Source organism: Anarrhichthys ocellatus, unplaced genomic scaffold (assembly GCF_004355925.1).
Source record: "Anarrhichthys ocellatus isolate YVR2014 unplaced genomic scaffold, GSC_Weel_1.0 scaffold82, whole genome shotgun sequence".
Classification (NCBI taxonomy): Eukaryota; Metazoa; Chordata; class Actinopteri; order Perciformes; family Anarhichadidae; genus Anarrhichthys; species Anarrhichthys ocellatus.
The window spans coordinates 379,391-406,118 of record NW_022280112.1 but is presented as its reverse complement, the minus strand read 5'-3'; the positions used below and the strand labels follow the sequence as shown (position 1 = coordinate 406,118).

Sequence of the window (26,728 nt, the reverse complement as noted above, 5' to 3'; positions counted from 1 at the left end):
ATGTATAATGAGGCAGAATAATAGGATGTGGCTGTGGTGCATGAGGAGTTTGTGTGTGTGGGGAGGGGTAGATGGGTAACGGGAGTACCTGAGGGCTGAGTGGTAGAGGCGACTGTCTCTGTATCACTCCCTCTCCCTCAGTCTCCAACAACTGGCACAAACACTAACAAGGTTTGAGACGCACTTGAGCTCCCGTAAAGCACAAAGTCATTTTCGTGCCACCGACTTCAAAATGCAAAATGAAGCATGAGGAGATGAAATGGGCCACCTGGAGACTCTACCTCCTCTGTGTTTGATGGTAATTGCTGGAGAAATGGGGTCGTAATTGGGCTCCTGAAGATTGTGTTCAGAATTAAGCTCTCTCAGAATATTTCAGCCAATAGTGTCAATGAATGGAACATGTCCGATTATAAAATCCATTCTTATGCCAACTCAATTGTTTAATTGTTTCAGCTCTTTTGTCTGGTGTGGAAAATATAGAAGCCAAATATGTCAGGATCCCTGTCAGACCAGACACCTCCCATGGCCACACAGCTGCAGCCACTCCAGCCGATTACCTCCTGCAGGCTGACACACCAGACTCGGGTCCCACTAACGCTTCCCCTGGCACTATATAAACTCTGGTCCTGCAGTCTGGGGTGCTCAGGTCGTACCGTCTTTCACCCGCTTCAACCCCGTTGCAGCTTCTGCCTCGAGCGCCTGCCTCCGGTGTCCGTCGGTCCGGGAATCCCCCATGCCCTCCTTTGTGTTAACGGACTACACACCGCCGCTCTGCCCTCCTTTGTGTTAACGGACTACACACCGCCGCTCTGCCCTCTGTTGTGTTAACGGACTACACACCGCCGCTCTGCCCTCCGTTGTGTTAACGGACTACACACCGCCGCTCTGCCCTCCGTGGTGTTAACGGACTACACACCGCCGCTCTGCCCTCCGTGGTGTTATCGGACTACACACTGCCGCTCTGCCCTCCGTGGTGTTAACGGACTACACACCGCCGCTCTGCCCTCCGTGGTGTTAACGGACTACACACCGCCGCTCTGCCCTCCGTGGTGTTAACGGACTACACACCGCCGCTCTGCCCTCCGTGCTGTTAACGGACTACACACCGCCGCTCTGCCCTCCGTGCTGTTAACGGACTACACACCGCCGCTCTGCCCTCCGTGGTGTTAACGGACTACACACCGCCGCTCTGCCCTCCGTGCTGTTAACGGACTACACACCGCCGCTCTGCCCTCCGTGCTGTTAACGGACTACACACCGCCGCTCTGCCCTCCGTGGTGTTAACGGACTACACACGTCGTCAAGCTGCCAGCCCTCCGGTGTCGAGCCACGGGACTCGCAGCGTCGATCTGCCTACTCTCCGGTGTCGTGCCACGGGACATCACGCCGTCAAGCTGCCAGCCCTTCGGTGTTGAGCCACGGGACTCGCACCGTCGATCTGCCTACTCTCTGGTGTCGGACCACGGGCTCCACACCTTCCTGTCTTCCTTACTCTGGCTAAATAAAGTCTGTTTCACCGTACTCTGTCTCCTGTGGTCTTGCTATTGGGTCCTAACCGTGAACTCCCGTGACAAAATAAGAATATGGATCAATGAGCAAAAAACACGATAGTCAAATCCCAATGGTCAAGTCCTGCAGATGTTAATTCTCAGTTGAATGCACCCCTAACCATAGATGGCTACATTAGCGACATTAGCATATGCAACACCTGCAGCAGTTTACAGGACTGTCTTGATTCCAAGTCTCTACCAACTCAGGTGGCTAGCTGATTATCTCGCACCGGAATTATTGAATCTACATGAGGAACAAACTGTGTGTGTGTGTGTGTGTGTATGTGTGTGCTGGGCAACGATTAAAATTTTTAATCGATTAATTGCAAAAAATCCATGCGATTAATTGCAATGTTATGGCAAAGTTCAATAATGAATTCCATAAAGCAGAGTATGCTTTAGGGCGGGGCTACCTTGGTAGTATCCTGTCAATCAGAATAAAGGCACAGTAATGCGTATCTCAGCCACTGCTCCTCCCTCTTGTCCAAACATGGTCACTTACGGCTACAAAAAAACAAGATGGCTGTTAGCAGATGTGAATTGTACAGCGATTCTGGCGTGTATACCCAGTGCTGATCCAAAAATAATTACGGAGGAATAAAACAACGTGGGGCATCAGTTCTGTTTAGTGGATCTCTTTTTCCAAAGTAAAACTTTGACACATGTCACCTTCAGCACCTCTTATTGGCTGTTCTCTTTGTCCATCACACAGTACCTGAGTTAACTCTATAAAGCCTGCATATGACAATACAAATAGATAACACATGCAATTGCGAACACATTTCCTCGTCTATGTTAACATCTGCCAAAATGCCAAACTCGAGGCTCCAAGCCAATGGATGACGTCAAGGTGACCACTGCTTTACAGTCTGTGAGTGTACTCCAGGATATGTCAGTACACAGTGACATCACTGCATATCAACAAACTGCTGGGTGTGGCAAGAGGTTTTTATATGTGAGGACTCTATTTTATTTTATGAATCATTTAACATTAAACACTTATTTTTGACTTTTTTTGTAAATCCTTCAAATCTTCCTCGTAACCCTTAATGTCTGCCGGATGTGGCTGTGTTACCACACTGATCATAAATGAGCTGCAAATGTATTTCCATTATGCTTGTAAAACACACAAAATGCTGGCAAAATAACACAGAGCTACAGTGGGAATGTGTCTGATTGAAGACGCTCAGCTTCTGTTACACCGGTGGACACTGGAACCTCAGTTGAGCCGTGGCACAAATGTAGAAGTACACGACTAATACGTGAGGGGTTAGATACTGACTCAAGTGAAAACGTTTAGTTGGTAAATACCAAAAAAGGACACATGCACATTCTTATCCATCCATTATTCACATTCAACACAAGCCTAGTTTGGATAGGACAAAAAATAAATAAACTGCACTTGCAAAAAAAGGAATCATCCGTGCGTCAAAGGTGTATAACATATAACACAGCATGCGCAGACACCTTAGCTGACTGACTCATTATGTATCCACATTCTGGACTTCTTTGACCCGAGTCCGGCAACCGTCACAAATCTTTTTACTTCCTTTGCACGCTTTGCCCTCTGTAAAAAACTTGCTTGCTCCCAGAAGAAACATTTTCCCATCTAATAGAGGTAGGAAGAACAAATAGCTGGGTCGAACTAATTACTGTAGGAAACCAGCCAAAACATCTCTCTCTGTCTCTGGTCTCTACTCTGTGTAAACTCCACACAAACACTCATTTCCTCACATCCGCTCTCCCTCTCTCTCCTGAGATGTGACCACAGGGAGCGTTTCTATACGTCAGCCCTGCAAGACGGATGGTCGACATCTGCCACAAAGCCTCGCCGGACATATTACCTGAGACACCAAACAATAACCCCTGTACACACACGCACACACACTCAGAAAAAAAACACACGGAAGGAGAGCCGCGCCTGGCCTTAAACGGCCTGCCAAGACCTGACCTTCTAGTTACGACCGTGATCACCCCCATGGGCACGGGTGGCATCTGGCTAGGTGATGTTAGTATGTGTGTGTGCGTGTGTGCTAACTGTGTGTGTTCTGCATCACGCTTGCTTGTGTCCCTGCTTCTCTGCATGCTAGTGCCGGCCCGCCTGTTTGCATGTGTTTATCTGCATGTCCCCTTGTGTGAGTGTGTGTGTGTGTGTGTGTGTGGCGTTGGCATGAAGAGCAATGCCACAAGGAGCATCAGAAGGGCCGTGCGCCCCCAGAGCTTGACCATCTGTGCGTTATTGGTTGTCATTAAGGTTTCTAATTTGGAGGTGTCTTGGGGAATAGCCAAACGAGGGCAGCAAATGTCATTACGCCGTTCCTCGTGCCGAGCTGCCGTGACCGTATTTACATATTTATACACCTTAATTGTCTTTGCCTCGCTGCCGTGACATTGAGGCAGCCCGAGTTTAGTGTGTGTGTGTGTGTGTCTGTGTGGGGAGACAGGGTGGTGGAAGTGTTGTACACAGTGCTAGTTAAATCAAATTTAGCTCCAAAGTGGATTTAAATCAACAAAATCATCCAGAGCAGAGTGGAGAAGCAGCAGAAATATGCAAACAGCTCAGAAATGAAGAGAAAATATTTTCTCTAAATGTTCGATGGCGTGCATGTTTACATGCCTGCATTACAGACATTATGCGGACTCGTTTGTTTTTACACACATCAAGCAACGGCCACACCGGTGATGATGCTACTGGTTTAACAACATTTCCCAGAAGCTATCGGTAGCATAGCCTGTCCTGAAGGACACGTCCAGCAAGAGATTACACATACAAGTTATGTAACAGTTTGTTTGTTGATGTGAAATAGCTTCAAGTGTGTTCAGCTACTTCAAAGAGCACCTCAGTGTTGCCAACCATTTTCAAAGGAAAGTCACTAGATAGCGCTAGGTTACGCCATGCGCTAATGACATACGTACGTATATAAGATTAAAAAAACAAAACAAAGACAAGCTAAACTGAAAGGCAGGGTTGGATTGTTAAAACGATCCAACCAAAAACAGTGTTGCCAACTCTTTTCCAATGAAAATATTGTTGAAGACAACCAACCCTGCCTTTAACTCACTCTAACTAGGCTCGATCTAAACTCAGCTCTGTCCTTGATTCCGGTACGCCCACTCAGCAGGTTTTAGGCAAAAACTGAATTCCTGCTATATCTCCAAAGACATTTTTGACTGCCTTACTACCATAAAAATTACTTTGGGGAACTTTTATTGACTAATAACATTGTTATATATATACTGTATATACAACATAGATATCAAATATTATTTTGTTGTAATTTCTCATTCTGTGGATCCTGTATTTTTTAATGGGCCGCTTCCTTCGAAGGGGAGGGAACAGAGAGAGAGAAAAGCAGGTGCACCATCGTGCTCTATTCCTGGTGTAATTAGAGGAGAAATGTCTTCATCTCCTTCACTGTATTCACTGTGGTGACACTCAGGAAGGAGCCCAGAGAGATGGCAGTGAAAACATGACATTACTCCTCACAGGTGATTCTTATGTGTATATACTCTACCTGTTTCATTAGGGGGGAGCATCTTTTTTTTTTTTTGCAACAATTGCTAATTTTTAATGAGGTGATAACTCTGATACACAATGGAAATACATAGAAGGAAGAGATAGATTGTAACTTCTGCTGTTCATCCAGCCTGGAGCAATTGTTTTTGCTACCATGTCTGTTTTTGTTGTTTGCTGCTAGTGTGCTGTATCCTCTCCTTTACAGATTAGTAGCTGATGTAAGACCATGTAGCTCCACTATTCCAAATTAATGAACACTACCCTGTAGTAAAACCTCCCAAACAGTATAATAAAATATCAACCTGGAGACAACCCAACCAATCAGACAAATTGTAGCTCTCCACCAATTATAGTGAATGCCAATTATAGTGAAAACTAGCCTGTTGCTGGCTCCAACCATCGGAGATAGCAAAGCACTGCACCCATAGAGCCAGAGGAAGCGAGTGGAACTGTTAGCTTCTGTATCTCAGTGTAAAGCTCTCATTGAAAAAGTATTTTGGTTTCCATTTGTAGTCTTCATTGACCAATGAAGTGACAGTGGTCAACATGTGTTTTGTGACTCTTGTCGGGGGTACTGTGGGAATACGGGGTACCTGGGTCATTGCTACCAGCCATCTGGTCCTTGCATGACCAAAGTGAGAGCTGTGTCCGTCAAACACGTTTCCGGTGCACGTTGGCCTCCGCTAGGGTTGTCTGTTGTCATCAATCCTGATTTTCATGGACAGGATTTCTAGGCTCAACCACTGAGGTGATGAGGAAGCTGAGCCGGAAGGCAAAACTCTCTATTCAAAAGTCATCTACATTCCAACCCTCACCTCTGGTCACAAGCTTTGGGTTGTGACTGATAAGATCGCGGATACAAGCGGCCAAAATAAGCTTCCTTTGTAGGGTTGCTGGTCCTCAGGAAGAGCTGGAAAGCGTTGCTGGGGAGAGGGACATCTGGAATACCCTGCTAAGTCTGCTGCCCCCACGCTCTGGCCCTGGATAAGTGGAAGACAAGGGATGGATGGATGGACGTGTGAGTGGGCTTTGGTTGAGTGTGGGTAAACAGTCCATTTGGAGAGCAAAAGAGGTTGAAGGCACTGGCTGAAAAGCAACTTTGGAAACCCATGGGCCATTGGCTAGCATAGCTTTTTATTAGGTTTTTCAAAAAAATGTATCGATGTCTCAACAATCTGGTCTATGATGTTGTGTCTTAACCCAAACTGTACTCTCACCTTTTCAAGATGCTCATCGGACTGTAATCAGTGTAATCAGTGCAAAATGGAAGATATCCGCTGGTCGTTGTCATCATTGATAGTCTATGGGTTCCGACATTGCTCACCTCTTGACTTGCACCAGTCTGGTGACACTTAACCCGCAATGTTTATAGACACAATGAATGACAGTTTTACATTTTTTTTAAATCACCATTCTTTTTTAGACAATTGAAGTAAAATCACCGACAAACTGATATGTTGTCTGTCTACATTTGTAGTAAGACCCATTTTTTACAAATGTCAGTATGATTTTAATACTTCTGGAACCTCGACCGTTACCTTAAGCTGTTCATTTGTTACGAGGAGGATCGTAGGACCTTGGTTGTATTTCATGGGCCGTGCTGAAGAGAGAGTTTGTTGTCCAATGACTCTGCAAACTTATTCAGTGACAGCCACCAGTAGCACAAGGTTCCAGGTTTGTTTTCGGTAAATAATGCCATCATTTTCAGAAAAAAATGTATAATTAATCATGTTAGTGTTGCATGTCTGTGTCTATTTGAGTGCCACAAAGTTTTCACAACTGTGTGAAAATATTTCATAGCCCGCAGGCCCAGACTGCAAAGGTGACTTCACAGGTCTTTGCTATCAGAGCCTAACGGTGAAAAGATGATTTGCCTGCAGCTCAAAAGTTCACAGACTCCCCACTTTCTTTTTTAACATTTCACAGGAGCTGATTTTTTCTGTGTGCAAATTCAGGCAATGTCATTGTTTCTTTTGCTGTTTTTACCCTTTGTCTTTGCTTTGTTGTATTTTTTTTTATTGGCAAGTATCTTATGGTTGTATGGTTTGTGTTGTGTTGGCCTGTAACTTATTTTTCTTAATTTTTGCTATACATATAAATGTTAGAAAATGTAAAACAAATCTCCAAGAGCCCTTTCATCTCCAAAACCCAAAGATATTACATTTACAATGAAACAAAACACACGAATACTGAACTGAAAGGAATACTTATCAATACATTTGATAAGCTAATCAGCAAATGTTTGGCAATTTTCATAAACTACTATAATGATTAATCAAGTATTAAATTAGTAACAGGTGGATTCTGTCAATTGGCATATCAATTAATCGACTAATTGTTTCACCACTATCTTGTTGGAACAAATGAGAAGTGGACCTGCACAAATAGTACATCTGGATGCATAGATACCACATGTATTCTTTCCTTGGGAGATCCCAAAACATTAGTCTCTACACAACGCACAAACCACCACATCACTATAACAGCAGGGTGATCCCTTTATCAGTCCTGTGAATGACAAACATACGCCGGAACTTTCCCAGCGGATTTTGAGGAGCTTATGAGCAAAACCATTGATTGGACTAGGCAGCAACTTCCAGTTCTGAAAAGTGAAGCCAATGCGTAAGTGCCTTGAATTTATATCTTTCTGATGACCATCAGGGGGCGACTCCTCTGGTTGCAAAAATAAGTCAGATTGTCAATAGGTTCAAGTCTTCTTCAATACAGCATGATGTTCATTTAGTAACATATGGTCCATTTAGAGTGAAATAGACCATGAAGCAGGGCATGCTTTAGGCCGGGGCTACACGGCGATTGACAGGACGTACCATAGTGTTGTCCTGCCTGGGTTTTGTCAGTGTTTTAGTCTTACTACTTTACCCTTTGTACAGTGTGTTCTCAGCTCATGAGAGTTAATTGTATCAATTTGGTCGCCAATGTCTTATTCATTGTTTGCTTTTACTTATCTCTGTCACTTCTGGTTCCAAAGAAAAACCAAGATGGCGGCAGCCAATATGCTAAACTCGTAGCTTTAATACCACAAGGCAGTCAGTGAAGTCACGTTGACTACGTCCACTTCTTATATATTGTCCATGGTTTGTACCAGATGAATCAGGGACTACATAAAGCTCCTATATGACAGTATTTTCCAAAAGTTCAAGAAGGTAAAGATCATTGATGGTCATAAAGGTTTGTAGGAGCTGACCATCTCCGATTGGCCAAGCACAAACCTCATGGCTGCTTTAACTTGTGTACCGCCACATTCACAAAAACAGGAGGTGGGACGAGTCTGACATTCCTTGTTGGTTATTAGCCTCGTCGGCTTTCTGACCCAGTTGAAGATAGAGAGTGAGTGACAGAGAGTCAACGAGCCGACAAAACAGGCAGGTTGGAGAGAATAAGCGTCCATTCAATTGGCTGATATCCTTTGAAGTGGGTGATCCCATACATCCATGCGCAGACACAGGAATGGCACATTAAAGCTATTTCAAACAACAAGATAAAGTAAAAAAGAAAAAGCTATGAAACACATTTGATCTAGACATACAGCTAACTAACCACGGGTCTCAACACTCTGAAATTACCGGCGACGTGATTGATCGCTTCAAGTCGCCACAGCTTTCTCCTTCACGTGATTGTGATCCAACTGAGCACTTAAAGTCACCGTAGGATACTGATTGGTCAAGACCTGCAGGGGGGCTGTCAGCCAACATCAAGGAAGCTAAATATAGGAATGGACATGTGTACGTTCTCAGTACAACTCACCACTTTGACATTGTGTTCAATCCAGGAAGTCATTGTTATTATTCCAATATGGCCAACCCCCACAGTGTGATGTGCTCATGGAATCAGCTTCTTTCTCTGGGTGTTTTTACAAGTCCATTTCAAAATTAGATATGGATTAAACTTGCCGCACATCTGCCAATCTCCATCCGTCTTTGGAGACATTTTCAGATTTTGCCATTAACACATAAAAACAATTGCCACCTATCTCATCGTGTCCCTCTTTGATCTCCTCTTCAATTCGGGTTTTGGCATTTGGCACAGAAGGGCATCTGTCTTCGTAACCATCTGAGCTGAGATGATGGCCGTCAGAGATTCCTGCATGTTCACGTGTGAAAAAGAAAAGACACGAGGGAGATCCTTCAGCTGTGAATAATATTTAAGTGAGTAAGACACTGAACCCCTAACTGCTCCCCGGGCACTCCTCAGCAGCCCACTGCTCCTAATGAGCTAGGGATGGGTTAAATGAGGAGTTACATTTCATGTATGTGTATGTGTATATGACAACTCATAAAATTTCATTTTTTGTTTTTTTTTAATGTCCCTGCTGTCCAGTATTTAACATCACGGCACACAGCCGAAGAAAAAAAAGCCAAATAATAATAAAGAAGAGAGATCAAGCTGAGCCACTGAGTGGGTGTTGTACTTTCTAAGCCCCGAGACAAAAGAAATACATATCCTGTGGATTTCAGTGAGCCGCTGTCATCCTCTTGCTCTTCTCCCATCACCGTCTTCTGTTCTAGACGTCTCTGCTTTAATCCCTCATTTGTTTCGAGACGGGTGGAGGTGTGACAAGAGCAGGAGCGAGCGATCCCACACTAGCATACTCCGATTCAGAGGACACAAAAAAAAATCGAACTAGGCGTTTGCAGTGTTACAGAATGCAAATGGTTTAGCTCTAATCTGGCTCGTCCTGCCAATAAAATGTTCCCCTATGTTTTCCTGTCAGCGATGAGGGCTTGGCTCCGGTGCGTGCACATAAACTGGGGGTGAGAGGTGTACTTTTAAAATTCTGTTTACGCAGTCAAATCTATATTTAAAGTGCTTTTAATGAACAGATTCATCGCCAACGCATCAAGAAAAACAAAGCATGCAAATGGTAAGAGGCAAAAAAAAAAAAGGACATGTTTTTGCAGAAGTTGCCAAGAGCTTGTGTGTGTGTGTGTGTGTGTGTGTGTGTGTGTGTGCGTGTGCGTGCGTGTGTGTGTGTACACCTGTATTCGTGTAAACAGACACAAAAACAACGCCTGAACGGTTCCTCTCCTTTTGAGCCGTGAATGTTTTGACAGAAAACTTAAATTTAAATTTGCATTGCTTTTCTCTGCTCCTCTGATCCCGTTCAAGCTCGAGACTCCGTCCAATATTCTCGTCCCTCTGAAGCTGCAGACTGCAAGGCATCCATTTATTTATTGCTCTGCCAAACCGGCCTGGACTGCTCCTCTGATGTCAGTCCATATATAACCAACTTCCCTTCTGTGGCAGCGAGTCTTATTCACAAGCAACTATATTTTCTTATTTTAACACAAACCACAATCTTCTTCTGAACCTAACACGGTAGTTTTGTTTTCCTAAACACAATGCAGTACATAGTTCTATTTCACAACATTAAACGTGTGTTTAAACCACGCACAGGACTTTCACCCAGGAGACTGCTGTTTGTGTCCTGTGTGAAACACCATGAGTTCTTTCAACGTTTCTCTTTCTGCTATTCTGAGCATTAAAATAGCAGCAAACAACTATTCACGATGAAAAATGTAGTGGAGTAAAGTCTAACTGAGCGGAGAATGAACCTGATCTCACAGAAATGAAATGACCACAAACTCTTTACAGCTGATTGCATGGAACCACCATGGAAACATTCTACTGTTAGGTTGAGGCAACACAAGCACTGAGTTGGGGTTAGGAAAACCATCATGGTTGGGCTTAAAATAAGTATGGAAACTAAGTTAAATATGTAAACACAAAACGTACGTTACTTCACAATAACTTCACAATAACTTCACACCAACACTTTAGGACAGGAACACTGGTCGACTGAATGAAAGTCCTGTTTGTTTGCCCCCTTCTGCCCAACAAGTAGTCATTCTCACTGTTTATACTAAGTCACTCTGAGCGTGGCACACTCACGTGGCGTTTAGCGTTAGCACCATTTGTTGTGAGTCCCCGGCTCAGCCGTCACCATGTCGAGAGCCATGTGGAGGCAATAGATACACTCCGAATTTCGTATTTAGCACCTTTAAGTTACAGTTATTCAATGTTATGTAAGCAACTATGTTGGTAACATAACCACTTCACGTACGATGTCCCATAATTAACGTAGTACCTATATTTTGTAACAAATATACTTGTTTAAAAAAACCAACTATGATCCATTCCTGAACCTAACCAAGTAGTTTTGTTACACAACGTTAACCATGCGTTTAAAACTGTGACCGTTTCACAGCGTTCAACGGAACGGTCATTTATGTCGTTTTGTGAGCCATTAGCGAATGACCTATGCTGTTAATTTATGAGGACATATTGCTGATTCAACAGCATAAAAAGGAAGTTATACACACTTCGATGCTCAATACGAATGAGATGACTTTCTGTTTGGGGAGTCAATGCTGCATGAAAGTTACTGTAAATCTCAAATGAAAGCAGGGTTTTAAATGGCAAAGGCAGGGGTTGGAATCAGGTGTTATCTGTACTCTACATGGTAAATCCAGGTTCATGTAGATTTCCATAGTAACAATTCAATCAGTATAACAGCACTGATGGTAACCAATCTGTAATTTCACAGACGTGTGGTTTTCAGTCACTCATTATTTACAAATGCTTTTACTTTACTTTGGAGGGATTAATGTGTTCAACTAATGTGAGACTTCTGTGGAGGAAGGAGTGACTCAACAGCAAATGAAAAAACGTCAAAGTGTAAGATTGTGTGAAAGTGATGGGTTCATATTACTAGCAAATTAAAACTGGAGCATATCAGAAAATAGGGAATATGATCAAATAGAAAACAGAAGGAATTACAAACATATTTCCGTTTCAGATACAAGCCCGGTTCAAATACATGTTGGTTTCAAGTTGACACAAAGGATTCACAGTACCTAAAGAGAATCAGTGAAGGAGTAAAACGTAATCTGTGAGTTACGGCCTCAAAGTTTGCTACAATAGAACCTTTCCACACCTCATTTTGACACTTCACAGCAAGCAAAGCACAGGTTGGATTAATGAAAGAGTCTCTGGAAGAGCCATCACCGGTTACACCTGTGCTTTTCTTACTCAGTCAAAATGTCTGCTGTGAAGAAAAGGTCTATTTAATGAATAATTCACATTAACATTAATTGCTAAAGCCAGGAAATTAACTTATTTTACATTCTTGACAGATGGTGAGCATCAAGATATGTGCCACGGTATAGTGTGTGATTACCAGTTAGCTAGCATCTGTTACAAAATAATGTTTATCATCTACTTCATATTATTAAACTTGCCATCAACAATGGCTTTATGAAAGTCATAGACACATTTTACTTGCATTGTTTTTACTTAATAAATAATAATGTGCACAATAAAACCTTGATGGTTGCCTTGAGGCGGTTGCTATAGAACAGTGGACGCTATACTCTAGGAGCTTTGTTTCCATCACAGGCTACCTTTATATTATTTGAAGATTTGGCTTTATTCATTAGAGAGAATGTAGCTTTAAGGCACTTCCACAATGGCTTCACTCTTCAGAACCGGAGGTTGCCGCCTGGAGGCCACTTATGACCAGGATTCTTCTGGTGTCCAGACCTGGATCTTTGTGCCGAGGAGGCAGTGGTTAGTGTATACCTGCTGGGTTCCTGTTTGCTTGCATATTCTGGGCAACATAGTGGAAGCTTCTCTTTACGAAGCGCTGTATTTCTTTAACAGGTGGAATTGGTATTTCCTGGAGATGGTCACATCTTAATCCACTCCGACATCGATGTTGACCCTTAATGTTGACCCTTAATGTTTCCATTTTATGGCAGATTATAGAAGCTTACTTTCTATCTGCAACTTGTTCCCTTGCCCCCCTCACCCCCCCCGCGACCCTGTCACTAAGCAACAAGGACAATGCATGAGTCTTACGTGTTTATCGCAGACGCAGAGTGATACTAAAAGTCCAAAGGAATTAGAGAGTGGTATGTTGTGTAACCAATCAGATTGCTCTCCGTTATATAAACCCTCTTATAGTATCATGACATATGGATGCAAACATTAATATGAACATGAATAAGGATGTCTTCCATCCATCGATCATCTGAACCGCTTATCCTTTTCAGTATCGCGGGGGCAGGTCGCCTATCACAGGACTAACATACAGACGCACCTCGAGCTGCAGGTCTTTGGACTGTGGGAGGAAGCCGGAGAACCCCAGAGAGAACCCATGCTGACAGGGGGAGAACATGCCCACAGAAGGACTGCCCAGTCAGGACCCTGGGGTCGAACCCGGGTGCCTCTTGCTGTGATGTGACAGTGCTAGCCGAGGACGGACAATATTCAAATATTGTCGAGTTACATTTTACCCCCATATGGCTATGTGCACAACATTCTACGTCCTCTCCCTTTGAGCCTTGACGCTCTAGGAGCGACTAGCAGCAGTCAGGGCACTGATCCTTTGATTTGAGGGAGTGATGCGCGTATATAAATATAAATAGCTGCGAATCTGCTGCGCCGGGCGGAGGACGTTCCCGGTGCCTCTCCAAATAAAATGCTGCCTAGCTTGCCGGCGAGCATCTCACTCTCCTGATGAAGGCTTCACGTGTCCCCCGAGTTAACCGAGTTCATATTGAAACACTTCCCGGAGCGCCGCCATCAATCAAAAGCCTGCAGAGTGATTTTGTGTAAACCCCCCACCCCCTCACTCCTGCTAACGTGTGCCTCTGTGCCACGAATAATCGCAATATCCGGGGCCCACCTCATTTGCTCCCATTATGGTTTCTCAGGGGCCGTCACTAACTTTCCCTTCCTGACGCCCCAGGGCAGCAGGTTCAACGCCGAGGAAGCTGCTTAACTGACACACACACACACACACACACACACACACACACCAGATATTTCTAAAGAGAAGCGTGCGGACACATGGAGGCGTACGACTCTGCCCGGTAATTGGACACATTGTCGGTATGAATTCAGTTTTGCTGGGAGTCAAAGCAGATCCGCAGCGGACAGAATTTGGCCAAAGCACTGGGAGCGAATGAGAGGGTAACCAAAAAAAAGAAAAAAAGGAGAGAAGCATTTTCACTTCCATTAGCCAGACTGTTACTTTGGGCTTAAACACAGAGAGCCCCCCCCTTCTTACCAACACTAGAAAAAACTCTCTGTTTTTCTCTCCCTGCTCTTTAACTCCTCTTTCATACCACTTCTCTCATATGCCTCTCCATCCTCATCCTCTGTTTCATCTCAGGTCTATCTTCCTCCGCCTTCTCCTTCCATCCTCTCATTCCTCCTCCTCCACCACTCTCTCTCTCTCTCTCTCTCTCTCCATCTCCTCAGCGCGCATCATCACAGCGCGCTCCTCCTTTCTTCTCTCCCTCTACCTCCTTCTCTGCGGTTTTCAGCCAATCACTGCCGGGGGGGGGCGTGGCTTCACACCGGGAGGCTGTACGGAGTTGGTTGAGGAGATGCGAGAGGAGAGAGAGGGAGACTAGCGGAGAGCGCTGGTGGAGAGAGACGCTTCCCTGAGCTACTTGGAGAAACAAAACGCCGGGCTTGACACTGAGTGATGACCGTGGCGCGGAGAGACCCAGCAGACCGGGAATAAAAACGCGGAATAAAAACACACACATAGGGAGGGGACAGAGAGGAGGAGGCGCAGGGTGCCAGTTTGTGGATACCTGCGCGCATCCGTTCCTGCCGCAGGTGAGCTAGAATCCCTCTGAAGGGAGAGTTGTTTTCTGTTTTTTGGGTGTCCTGTGAAGGAAGTGAGAGAACAGCATATCTTCCTGGGATTTATTCCTCCGGTTCTCGTCTGCTTTTTTTTCAGTCACCCTCAAAGCAAACACTTCTCGGGTTTTGCCACATTCCAACCCCAGGTTTGACTCAGCATCTTAATTCGGAGCTTCGTCAGACCGTGGACTTGGTTCTGAAGGCGGGATTACGCAGAGCAGCGTCTCCGGTCAGAGAGGAGAACATTCCTCCAAACTCGGAACTCGTGCCTCGCGACGCGAAACGGAGTCTTCCCATTCCCATCTGTGTGCTGATGAAGAGGACAATGTCTGGATTATTACTGTCCAACCGGCCCCGGGGAAGAGGGGGAGAGTGAGGGAAGCCGAGATAGAGAGAGAGAGGAGGGTGGAGAGGTGAAGAGAAGAAGGAGGGAAGTCGGTGGCGCTTGGCTGTCGTCCACTTGTTCGTTAGCGCCCTTTTTTGCCATTCGCTCTCCACCTCTTTTAGTTTTTATCGTACTGGATACACGGACACACACCAGGAGACGCACGGGGAGGACCTGCGTTCGCACCCTGGGTGAGTTTGCGTGTCCCACGCGGGAGGGGAATTCAATATAAAAAAGGGTACAAAGAGTGCGGTGCTGTGCGTTTTTTGTGTGCCTAGCGCGCACTTTTTGTATTTACGCGCAGCCAGCCTTCACTGCCGGGTCGGTGCGCACATATGCGGGGCTCTTACGGTTAGTTGCGGTGTGGCGGCGCTCAAAAAGTCGTGACGCATGATCGATGAGCTGAGGGGGGGTCGCGAGAGAGGGAGAGCTGACGATATGGATTAATGGGAATCGGGTTGGCCCGTTTCCTCGTCAAAGCCTTCCCGTCAATATTTGTTGTGCAAAGAGGGTGCACGTGCAAATACATATCGGGGGTCACACGTGGGTCTTACACGTCAGCATAATTTCACACAGGTTTTTTTTTGTACATTTTATACATTTAAGTTTGTTTTTTTAAGTAGCAGTGAGATGCTGGATTGTGTGTGTGTGCTAAATTATTGTGTCTTGACATACGTAACTTTGCAACATGTTGCGTTTTCCCTCTACCGTGAGTGTGTGTGTGTGTGTGTGTGTGTGCAAAACCACAATCTACTCCTGCTCCCATCATTGTATAACAGAAACGAGCTGAATCTGACTTTTCCTTCAACCTGCGCTTTGCTTCATCTCACCAACGTGCGTGTGTGTGTGTGTGTGTGCGTGCGTGTGTGCTCCTGCGTCTCTCCTCACCAATGGATATTTTCCTGCCGCCTGCCTCTCTCTCCTCTTGGTGTGTCTCTCTTCGACTGTGTGTGTGTGTGTGTGTGTGTGTGTGTGTGTGTGTGTGTGTGTGTGATGTTGTTGCTCCATCAGTCACCCAGAATGCCGGCTACGCACGGCACAATTTCTCACAAATTCACTGAACCATGTAAGCACAACATTTACCTGTCAGCTACTTTGTCGAGAGACTACTGTATGTGGCCCGGAAGAAATCCTGTGAGAGGAGGAGCTGCTGCCTTTAGATTTACACTTAACACCCCCACCAGAGACCCGGAGTGGGAGAGAGGTCCTGTCAAACAAATCATGGTGGAGGAAGGAGAAGAGGAACAATGAGTGGAAACCCAACTCAAATCCTTAGATCCACTCATATGCGCCTGGAGGGTATGATAACACTTTACTATGGCCCCCAGATTATTATGGCACATAATGGAAACATGAAAAAAGGTGCTATGTTCCCCAGTTTTACATTTGTGCTTTCCCAGAGTCCTGTGTTCCGACAACTTGTTATCACTCCATACTCATCATTTACAGACGCTTGGTCTGGACCCCAGGCCGGCACTTTTTAACGCACAGGGTAGTTTAAGTTGAAATAAGTACGTCAGGAATGAGAACGGGCTGGTTCCTAAGCTCTACAGTACGTAATAGGAACCTGATAAAGATGTACCCCAGCTCTATTCGCTTAATGTGACGTGGGCTGTTCAGGGAACTAACTACAGGGACCATAGCATGGTGTCGAACATGAGGCCCTGAGGAAATGATTCTGTGACAACATACCTTTTTAAAAGTTGACTTAATGTGTGTGAAGAGAATATTAAACTGGGCAACATAGGACCCAGGTAACAGGACCACAGAACATTAAGAACATAGGACTCTTGGATCATAGCGCCATGGGAACATAGGACAATTGGGACATCAGACGTTGGGAACATAGGACTCTGGGAACAAAAGAACCCTGATAACATAGGACCCTGTGAAAGTAGATACGCTGTCCTCTGTACACCTTGGGAGTTTCCATGAAATATTGTAGCACTAAGGGCGTTTCAATGAAAGGCTGAGTACATGACACACAGAGTTCTAATGACACATTTTAGGGTAAATGGCAGTGTACATCTGTGCTCACATCGTGACAGGAGAAAGGGAATATTTCATGCCCGAACCAGTGAGTGTTTGGTGTTGATGATGTCCATTATAGGATGGATTTTGACAACAGTCAAATTTGGATATTTGACTGAAAATAAAAAATGGCCTCCCCTGTGAAGTACATATGAGTGAGATTAGGGCTGAGCGATATGGCTGAAATCAATATCAGGATATTAAAAGGGTACACCAGTGATTTAGTATTACACTTCCATAGTTAGGATGAGAAACAGTTTAAAAAAAGAGTGGTAAAAATCAATGCAGCAAAGGCCAAGATATCCTTTCTTTTCCTTTTCCCTTCAAACTCCAAAAAAGATTCAATGTAATGTAACCAATATCCTCTCCGTGTTTGATCCTCTCTGTCTGGCCCAGGCTTTCTGTTGAAAACACGTAGTCTACTCTACAAACCTAAAACGAGATAATCCCGCTTCCATGCAAGACGTGCCCTTTTACTCAGAACATCGTATCGTATGGAACATTTGATACATTTGAAATAATTGTTAAATGCATTGAAGATTTGTCCACTGATATGGAATACATACAACAACACTATTCACACATTTAGAACAAAACTAAAATATTCAATAAAAAAAAATGTGTGTGTACAATACATGAGATATATATCTTATTTATCTGTGTCACAGAGCTCCATTGTTGTCCCAAAATCTCCTTAATGAGCCACACTGTTTGCACCGGGTGACATGCTCCTTCATTAGCATGAACACACATGCAAACACACTTTAGTTTCTTCTGACTCGATCCCACATACACCTGCGTGCTGCCCCAAATACTCACTAGAGCACCACATATGTATTCATCCACCGTTTAAAATAGTCCCCTACAAATGCTCTATTTCCTCCTGTTCTGGTAGCGTTTACATTCACATACGCAATGAACGTTTTAATACTAGCTGGGAACAGAAGTTACAAAAAGAGGTGTTTATAGAGGTGGTTTTTTTTAAGTCCTATTTGAAACTTTTCAGATTTATTTCCTCTCCAAATAGTCACACACATAAGAATGCCTCTTTTTATAATCCTCACATCTTCTCAGCCTCTCAATACAAACGCATCACAGTGCACTTCCATCACGCCTGGCATGTTTATTAGATTATCGCCCATCCCTACACGAGACCGCAGACAGCATTAGACAACACTGAGTAGGAGCGAAGATGAGTTCTAATGTAGCTTTTGTTGCAGCTTGTTGTCGTGGTTCAGACACATAAAGCTGTCAGTTTCTAGGATGATATCCGCAGTAGGAGGAATAAAACCCATAATTCACCGCTTATGTTTACACATTCTCTCAAGCGCAGGAACATCTCGGCAAAGGAGTGAAATCAGATGAAAATTCAAAGCACTTTTCATTTTGCTCAGGGCCCTGTGGAATTCCAAGTAAAGGCCCTGGCTGGTCCCCAGTCTGAACTTTTAGAACCATTAATATAAATGTGCATGTACATTCCTCTGTATGAAAATGACTTTATATGCTAGTATCCCTCAGCTGAAGTAGATGGGCCTCAACAGACGCATTTCATAGCTAACAACTCCAGAAAGGACCTCTTAAAGATGTCAGTTTCATTATTCTCAGTGATGTTGTATCATTTTGCAGATATTTCTGCCGCTTTCACTTAAAAAAGTGTTTTCAAAGCAAGGCAGCATCTGTGTTTTCATGAAGCCTTTTTTTTTATCCTCTTCCCAAGAGCGTGGCTTCAGGTTTAATGACTTCCCCAAAATGAAAAAGAAAGGTGGCTTAATCTCTACCGGAGTCTACTGGAAGCAGCTGTAGCTTCTGAAATATTCTGCCATCTCAGTAATACATTCACATGGCGATCAATTGCAAAGTACCAGTGAAAGCACACTCAGTGACAGAAAAGAGTCTATCCCTGCTTCAGTGTTGTCCTTTTCTAAAAAAGAGAAATCCCTTCGACCTCTCTTATTTCTCCCACTTATTTTCCCCTCACATTCTCTCACAACAGCGTCGTCCAATGTCTGCATCTTCAGGGCGCTCCGTCTCCCGACCTTTGTCCCGCTTCTCACAGCGCCGAGGTCGGAGCGGAAGCCACCGTTGCTCTTCAATGTGAGTGACTCCGTGTATATAAATGTAAATGCGTGCTCTTTAGAGATTGACTAGTGCTATACAATATGGCTGTGCCCTTCACACTGCAAGGACATGGGGAGATATTGAAAATGCAGCCTTTTCAGCGATTGATACATAATAGAGGGGCTTTCAGATTGGCCAGCGGTCTCATCCCTCAGCATGCAGGCTGTGCTTTTCAAGATAAGCTGTGTACAGGCTTTTAAAGTTCAAGTCAGGCTGTGGAACCATCGCAGCATAATTGAAGTTCTTCACAAATGTGCTCTGTCTATGGTGTGTGTAGGAGGCTATGCAATCCATCTGTCAGCCTGCAGTGGTTAACAATGGGTTTTATTTTTTGAGAGAACATCCATCTCATCAGTGACTGTGGAGCCGCAGTAGTCAAGCAGAGGTCAATCTATGGCTGAAAACTAATTGACAGTTTTCATAATTCTTTAAATAAATTGCTCGACATGTTTGAGGAATACAGTCGTTTTGCTTTCTCGCCGAGATTGAAATAACAATAGCGCTCTCATGTTTGTGCGCTAAAGATGATGCTAACACTGGTTAGCTTTGCTAGACAAGACAAGGACAAGAAACCACAAAAAAGATTCGCCAGGCTAGTTGTTTTTCTCTTGTTTCCAGTGTTTGTGCTAAGCTAAGTTAACCATCTGCTGTCTGTAGCCCTTTATATTTAACGCACACAGTGCGACAGTGGGATCATCTCACTCTTGGTAAGGACGCATTTTCCAAAATGTCCAACTACTCCTTTGATCTACTAAGTCATTTATTAAGGACAAATTCACATTTTGGAGCTCAAAATGAGGATTAGCCATCTCTCCTTTTATAACTGTGTGATTGAATCTCTGGTATTTATTCATCCATTAATTTAGTAATTTATTCATTAACCAGGAACAGTGCACATTAATCAACATCTCAGTTTCCACCTCAACATAAATGTGCCAGAGTTAGCTAATGAGCTCATTTTCAGCTGTGGTCAACAAATTAGTGGCCTTATGCTATCAGTGCGATGCTTCAGCAGGCACTACAGTACAGCGCAATACCATACAATACTAAGTCTCAGATATATGGAGTATAAAGACAATGAGATCATGTAACGCACTGCCAGAGATGAGGTAGTATGATGTATGACTCATGGTAAGTTACGTAATTTGTGCTCTCTCCTAATTTGATAGGATTTCTCCTGTAGCGGGCGGCTCTGACTGAGAAGACTTTTTCACCAAACTTGCTACGTCCGCATTGTTCAACACAGTCCTTGCCCTGCTTGCTGCCCTGCTTGCTGCCCTGCTTGCTGCCCTGCTTGCTGCCCTGCTTGCTGCCCTGCTTGCTGCCCTGCTTGCTGCCCTGCTTGCACATCAAGCCCTGACTCAGTGTGGGAGGTGCAGGCAAGCGTCTGCAAAAAGGTTAAAAAATGTCAGAATTGTATTATTAAATTGTGCTTATGTACTACATGGCAATGGTGAGGGCCTTTCGGTCAAGTGTTCTTGTCAGTTGGTTTTCAGGTTGTCATGGTTGCTTGTGACCTGGTTAAAAAAAACGGTGTGTTGTGTGGGAGAACATCATGTCATGCAGAGATTGGCTGTTTCTGTTGTTAGGTATGTTCTTAAGTTAGTCAGGCACACAGTGTTTGTGTTTGGCAATTTAGTCATAGGATTATTTATTCAATCATGAATAAGTAATAAACATTATATTTAATGCTTGAGATTCCATACGAGACTGATAGTATTATGCAAAATATATTGTCATATGTTATTATGGCTTGTATTAAAATATAATGTGTGTTTTTAGGCACTGGCATGAAAAGAATCCAGGCACAAAGCACAGCAGAGTATAAAAGTTCAACCTCCTCTGTGTGTGTTTACTTCAAAGCTTCTGTGTTCTGCCTGTGTGGTGGTGAAAAATCTTTAAGCAGTATACTCAAGCTGAATCAGAAAGGCGTTCCCGTCCAATGTGGAACTGGAGTAATTGATTATTGATTGACGGAGGGACAGTACCGTGGTATCTCTCTGTGCACTAATATGGTTTGTTGAAGCCGTCGATGACTGAACTGTTGCGAGTTCTGCTGCTCTGCGGCCGGTTCTTTACCCACACTGACTGAGTGGACTGACCTGTCATGTTGTACCTACTGTATGAATCTTGGTTTTAGGGGTCCCCCTTTTTCTTTTTTTGGCAGTTGCCATCTTGGTTTTTGGGGGTCACCTTGTCTTTTTTTTAAACCAGAAGTGCTGAAAGAGGGTGGAGCTAAGCACAGCCCAATGCTGAATAAGACATTTTTTAGGCGATCAAAATGTTACAATTAACTTTCATGAACTGAGAACTCACTCTGAAAGGGTTAAAGTTTTTAAGATGACAATGCCGTGGTAGAGACCTGTCAATCATATGGTAGCCCCGCCCTAAAGCATACTCTATTTGACTCTAAATGGACCATCATTAACTAAATGAACATCATGCTGTGTTGAAGAAGACTTGAAACTAGAGATCGAGACCATAAACTCATGTTTACAATGTTTACTGAGGGAATAAATCAAGAGAGAAGTAGAGTCATTTTCTCATAGACTTCTATACAACCAGAGGAGTCGCCCCCTGATGGACACTAGAGAGAACACATGAACTGGCTTCACTTTTCACTGAAGGTTAACTCCTGTCAGATTATAGGTTTCAGTCAAATCAACAATATAACAGATCTAATTATTCCATAAATGAACTAACCTGTTTTCTGCAAAATGACAATGTTGTCATATAAATTGAACGAGGCTCATCATTTAATAAAGACTTCATCAAACCACACGTGACAATAAAAAGTGGGTAACATGGTCTCCCTTGCTACAGCTTATGATTACAACTTTTCCAATGACTTGAACCTGTCACAAATAATTGTGGATCCCTTTCCTGCCACCATTGATATCTAACAATGCAGATAGTATTTGTTGTTGAAGTTTTTATCTGTCCAGGTTTTTTTTTTATATCCATCTCTTACGTTTCTGCCTGACATCAGTACTGTCGAGATGAATGTAATTTAGTTTGTAAAGCCCACATAATTAAAAAAAGATCAATTTAAACAAAACATACCAGCAACATCTGTTCTCTGGATGATCTACGGACCTCACTGTGAACAGTTCCCATCCAGCTCACAATGCATCGGTAGATGCATTTTGGTTCGTGACCATCGATTTCACGTTATTTTTTATATTGCTTTGTGGGGTCATTAGAGTCAGTCAAGCCAAGTCAAGTCAATTTTGTTTATTTGGCTGAACAGCAGAAATTTGCCTCAGGGGGCTTTACAGTCTGGACAGCAGAGGACACCTGCTGTCCTCTTTGAACTTCACTTCAGAATCAAACCCCTTTAAAGGGAGAAAAACAGTATAAAAGTGCTGTAACAGAGAGCTGAACTAAAGTAAAGTTAAATGTGTGATGCAAAGTTTCAATATAATATGATTCACTTCGAGCAGTATGCAATAAAACATATTGACTGTTTGGTGAGCAGTGACTAACCATTTACTGACAGCAGCAGGAAAAAGTTAACCTCCCAGTCTCCAGCTGCCGATCCAAAACACACCAACGCAAACCTTTTCTGGCTCTGCGACTCGGATTCTCTTGGCCTAATTGGTTTGATTATGGGGCACGGCCGGACGCATGTTCTCAGAGAAATGCTATCAGATCCCGTATCTGATGATGCCATGTGGAGAATGCCCTCAGTCAGGACTGTAATGCAAATCCATTTGAAGTGTTAGTCAACCCAAACATCAGAGAGACAATTTGTCTGCTCTGTCAAACATCCGCTCCGTCAAAAAGCAGCACTCACAGGGAGACGGTTAAGGAAATCAATGAACCTGTCGGCCTAGTTTGGTTGCTACTGGGATCTGAATTTCCAATCTGGGGATCAGTAAAGCTTACCTTAGTTATCATTCAGTCAAAACAAATGATTCCACCTTGTAAGAGCCAATTAATGGTTTATTTATATTGGGTGAAATTGTCTATGTTGGCATGGCACATTACATAATGTCTGATATAATTTAAAAGTGTATCACGTTTTTTGTTTTAGTATGATTACTTATGTATGTTGTTTGCTACTTTCTTGCCATAAAGTGCTGGACTAGACATTTTGTTATTAACGACCATAATTCAGTATCAGCTTGAGGATCACAACACGTTTTTGTGTTTAGTTTGTTGTAATGCACAGGGAAAGAGTGGCTTCTGTGAGTACCTGCCTTTCAGGAGGAGCTGTCATCACATTCCGCACGATGTGAATCACGATCGCTGTCCGAGGTGCTGATCCCGCCCGTCGGTCTCGCTGATCAGCAGGACTCCCGCTGTACCGGGAGGGGGTCTCTTTGTTATCTCAGGCTCCGTCATCTCTGTGCTGGTGGGAGGCTGTGGGCCGGCTGTCTAGAGGGAACGTCCTCATTACTTTAATTGTGATGGACAGTCAGAGCCCGACATGTGTGAGATCAGACGTCTGACATCATCTGATCTAATACATATTTATTTTTAGGCTGTTTGTTGTAGTTCAGGGTGGGGAGGGTTGTGCTGAAGTCCATCAGCAGCCGCAGAGCTGGAGGCTGGAAAAGAGTGGTTATTAGAGTGGCTGTATTTTCTCCTCTTTCTGATGTTTTGTTGGTTTTGCATTTTGTCAAGGGGAGGGACAAATAGAAATATAAATAAGACATGGTTGGGTTTTGTTTTTTATTTCATTTTTTATAAAATGAGATAAGATAATAATTTCCGTACTGTCCCCAATAGCCTCCAATCTTTAGGTTTTGGGCTTTCCACCATGTTGGAACCCGGCTGCAGGGATCCAACACTGATGCCAACTGCTAACCAGACCCCATCGCCATAACATCAAAGGCCATGTCATGTATTTAGACTGTTGGACTCTGAGAATCTGTTATGGTATCTTTCACCATTATCCTAAATCTATGGAGACTGTATGGCTAGATATGACCATTGGTGAGAAAAAATGTATATCATTTTCATAATTTTGGTGAACTGACCTTAAAAACATCTACTTTGTAAAATTTTGAAAAGTGAAAAATGACCATCAGAGGTTCCCAGAGCCCAAGTTGGCATCGTCACATTGCTTGATTGACACACAGCTATTTGACCAAGACTCACATGTCTTCAGTTAAACATTAGAAGCTGCAAATGCTCAGATTGAAGACACTGGAACCAGATAAAGTTTGATTTTATTGCTTTATAATTGGCTGAAACAATGAATCCATTACTGCAGATGAATCTCTATCATCTTCATGAGGATGACCCTATTCATTAATGTAATGATTTCAGCAGCAGCCCATCCCTATTCTTTGATAAAGCTAGACATAAACTCCAATTAAAGGTGGCTGTACTGTCAATGCACATGTCTTTTTTAATAGCACTGACCTATAAATCAGCGCTGCCAGCAGCTGGTAAACTGAGCTCTCTGAACTTCTTATCCAAGAGATTTGCCACAAAAACAGAAAAGTCATTAGAAAGAGCGCCTCTGGGTAAAAAAAAAAGAAAGATGAAACAATAGCCCTAACCACCAACACCACCGCCGCTCCAATCTGCAGCGCTGACAATCCTGTCGCGGTGAAACCTTGGAGATGTGCCTGGCGTCGGTGGCTTGTTCAAGGCAAAAGAGTTGGGAGGGAACGACATGAAAGGCGGTGCAAACTCCTTCCTCTCCTCTCTGCCCCGTCTCCCTTTCTCTTTGTACATCAAAGTGTGTGCCCCTTCTTAAGGAGAAGCCTCATGCATCCCCACTGCAGCTGTAGCAGGGGGGGTGAGGAGGATCGGCCCGAGCGAGCGGCCATTGTTTCCCGTATGTACATTAATGCAACACGGACTGTAGCGGTAGCTGACATTTCAATCTACACAGGGGGTGGACAAGTGTGAGGTGTGTGTGTGTGGGTGTGGGGGGGGGGGGGGTTAAAACCCTTTTTACCACTGCATAGAAGAAAAAAACTGATTTCCTTTTTATTTAATCCATTGAGGATTTTTCTTTTTTTTTTAAGCCGCTTCCGGATATTCTTATGGACTAAGCTGTAGAGTTGTGTAGAAAAATGTCTGTCTCATTAATGAGTTTGTCTTTGGACAATCGGCTGAGGGAGTGGTCCGTCTTTCCCACCAGGAAATTGTTCCGGGAAGGTCACGCACAAAATCTTTGCAAAATGAACACTTTGTCTTCTGCGTTGTGACACAGAGTCTTGTCGCTGAAAGCTGCATCGTGGAACTGCCAGGAAAGTTTAAGTTTTAGAATGTCCCGCTTAGATTATCGTGGAGTTGATGACAATCGTCACAGGTTTTCAGATCTGAAAAATAAACACATAACCATTTTCTTTTAATCTTTTCTAACTGCTGGACCCCCACATTAGGATGGAATCCACTTTCATACCCCTTCGATGACGATGTTTACAAAGAGATGATAAAAACTGAGATTTTCTACTCAGCGTATACCAAGATAACTTTTAATATCTTTGTTGGCATAGTGATTTTGTAATGTTTTCCAACGAATGATCAGCAGCACGAGCAGTTAGTCTGCTCACCCAAGCCCCTGTGGTGTGTTAGGTGACAGAACTACTTGGTTGGGATGAGTATAATACAGAAGCTACATGACAAATAAGTCAACGTTTGGGTTGAAATAACTGTATTAGCTATGGACGTTGAGTGAGAAATAAGTCAACGATGACTTCTGGTTTGACACACTATGCAGACTTTGCCACTTTTTATAATACATCACCTGTCCTAGCTCACATGGGTTGCATACGAATTATAGTTTACTTTCAGTAGGAAAGCTGCAAACAGTTCATGAGGACAGTCTGCCTAACTACACTTCCCAGAAATAGAACAGATACTTTTCTTTTTTTTTGTCTTTTCCCTTTGATTAAACTGTCTCAAGGTTTTGCTCTTTCACACCACCCAATCCTGCCAGCCATCCCCAATGAGTAAACCGCCGTCGATGCAAAGCAGCAAACACATTCCCTGTGCAGAAAAGACAAACAATGCCATCCAGCCATGTTTACTGTTTTCCTGTGGTTGAAAATGCAGTGCATTGTTACTTTTGAGTCGTGCATAAGTGATGCTGAGGTCTAAAACTTGTCATCCAGGTCCCTGTCAGACGCTGGAAGAAGGAACATTAAGGAACACCAAACTCTCTTGAGCGCTCGAGCGGTGCATTATTCATGCCTTATCCACGCACTACGACGGATGACTGCCTGTGAGTCTCCCTCCGTCACCTAATCTCCTGCCTCTCCTCCACTTCCTGACGATGATTGGGAAAGACATTTAGTGGCGAGAAACGCAATGATTATCAGTTGCTGCGTTGATCTGCGTATTGAACTAAATCATCCAGTCATTGGCTCTGACATCCAAACCCCCTTCCACCATTGATTTTTTGCTGTTGCCACTGAAGGAGATTTAACCACCACCACTCTCTCTCTCTCTCTCTCTCTCTCTCTCTCTCTCTCTCTCTCTCTC

At 43.7% G+C, this 26,728-nt stretch overlaps 1 protein-coding gene across 3 annotated transcripts in view; it reads left to right on the top strand.

Annotated features, from left to right (window-relative positions):
- Window positions 1-14,503: 14,503 nt before the first annotated feature.
- brinp2 (bone morphogenetic protein/retinoic acid inducible neural-specific 2) overlaps window positions 14,504-26,728 on the top strand; it is a 225,657-nt gene continuing 213,432 nt past the window's right edge. The window contains exons 1-2 of one of the 3 annotated variants that reach the window (XM_031874542.1): window positions 14,504-14,718; window positions 14,843-15,321. The gene's annotated coding sequence lies outside the window, so the exon portion shown is untranslated. Of the gene's footprint in view, window positions 15,322-26,728 lie in introns of all 3 variants that reach the window. The other 2 variants (XM_031874543.1, XM_031874540.1) reach the window with 2 other exon arrangements.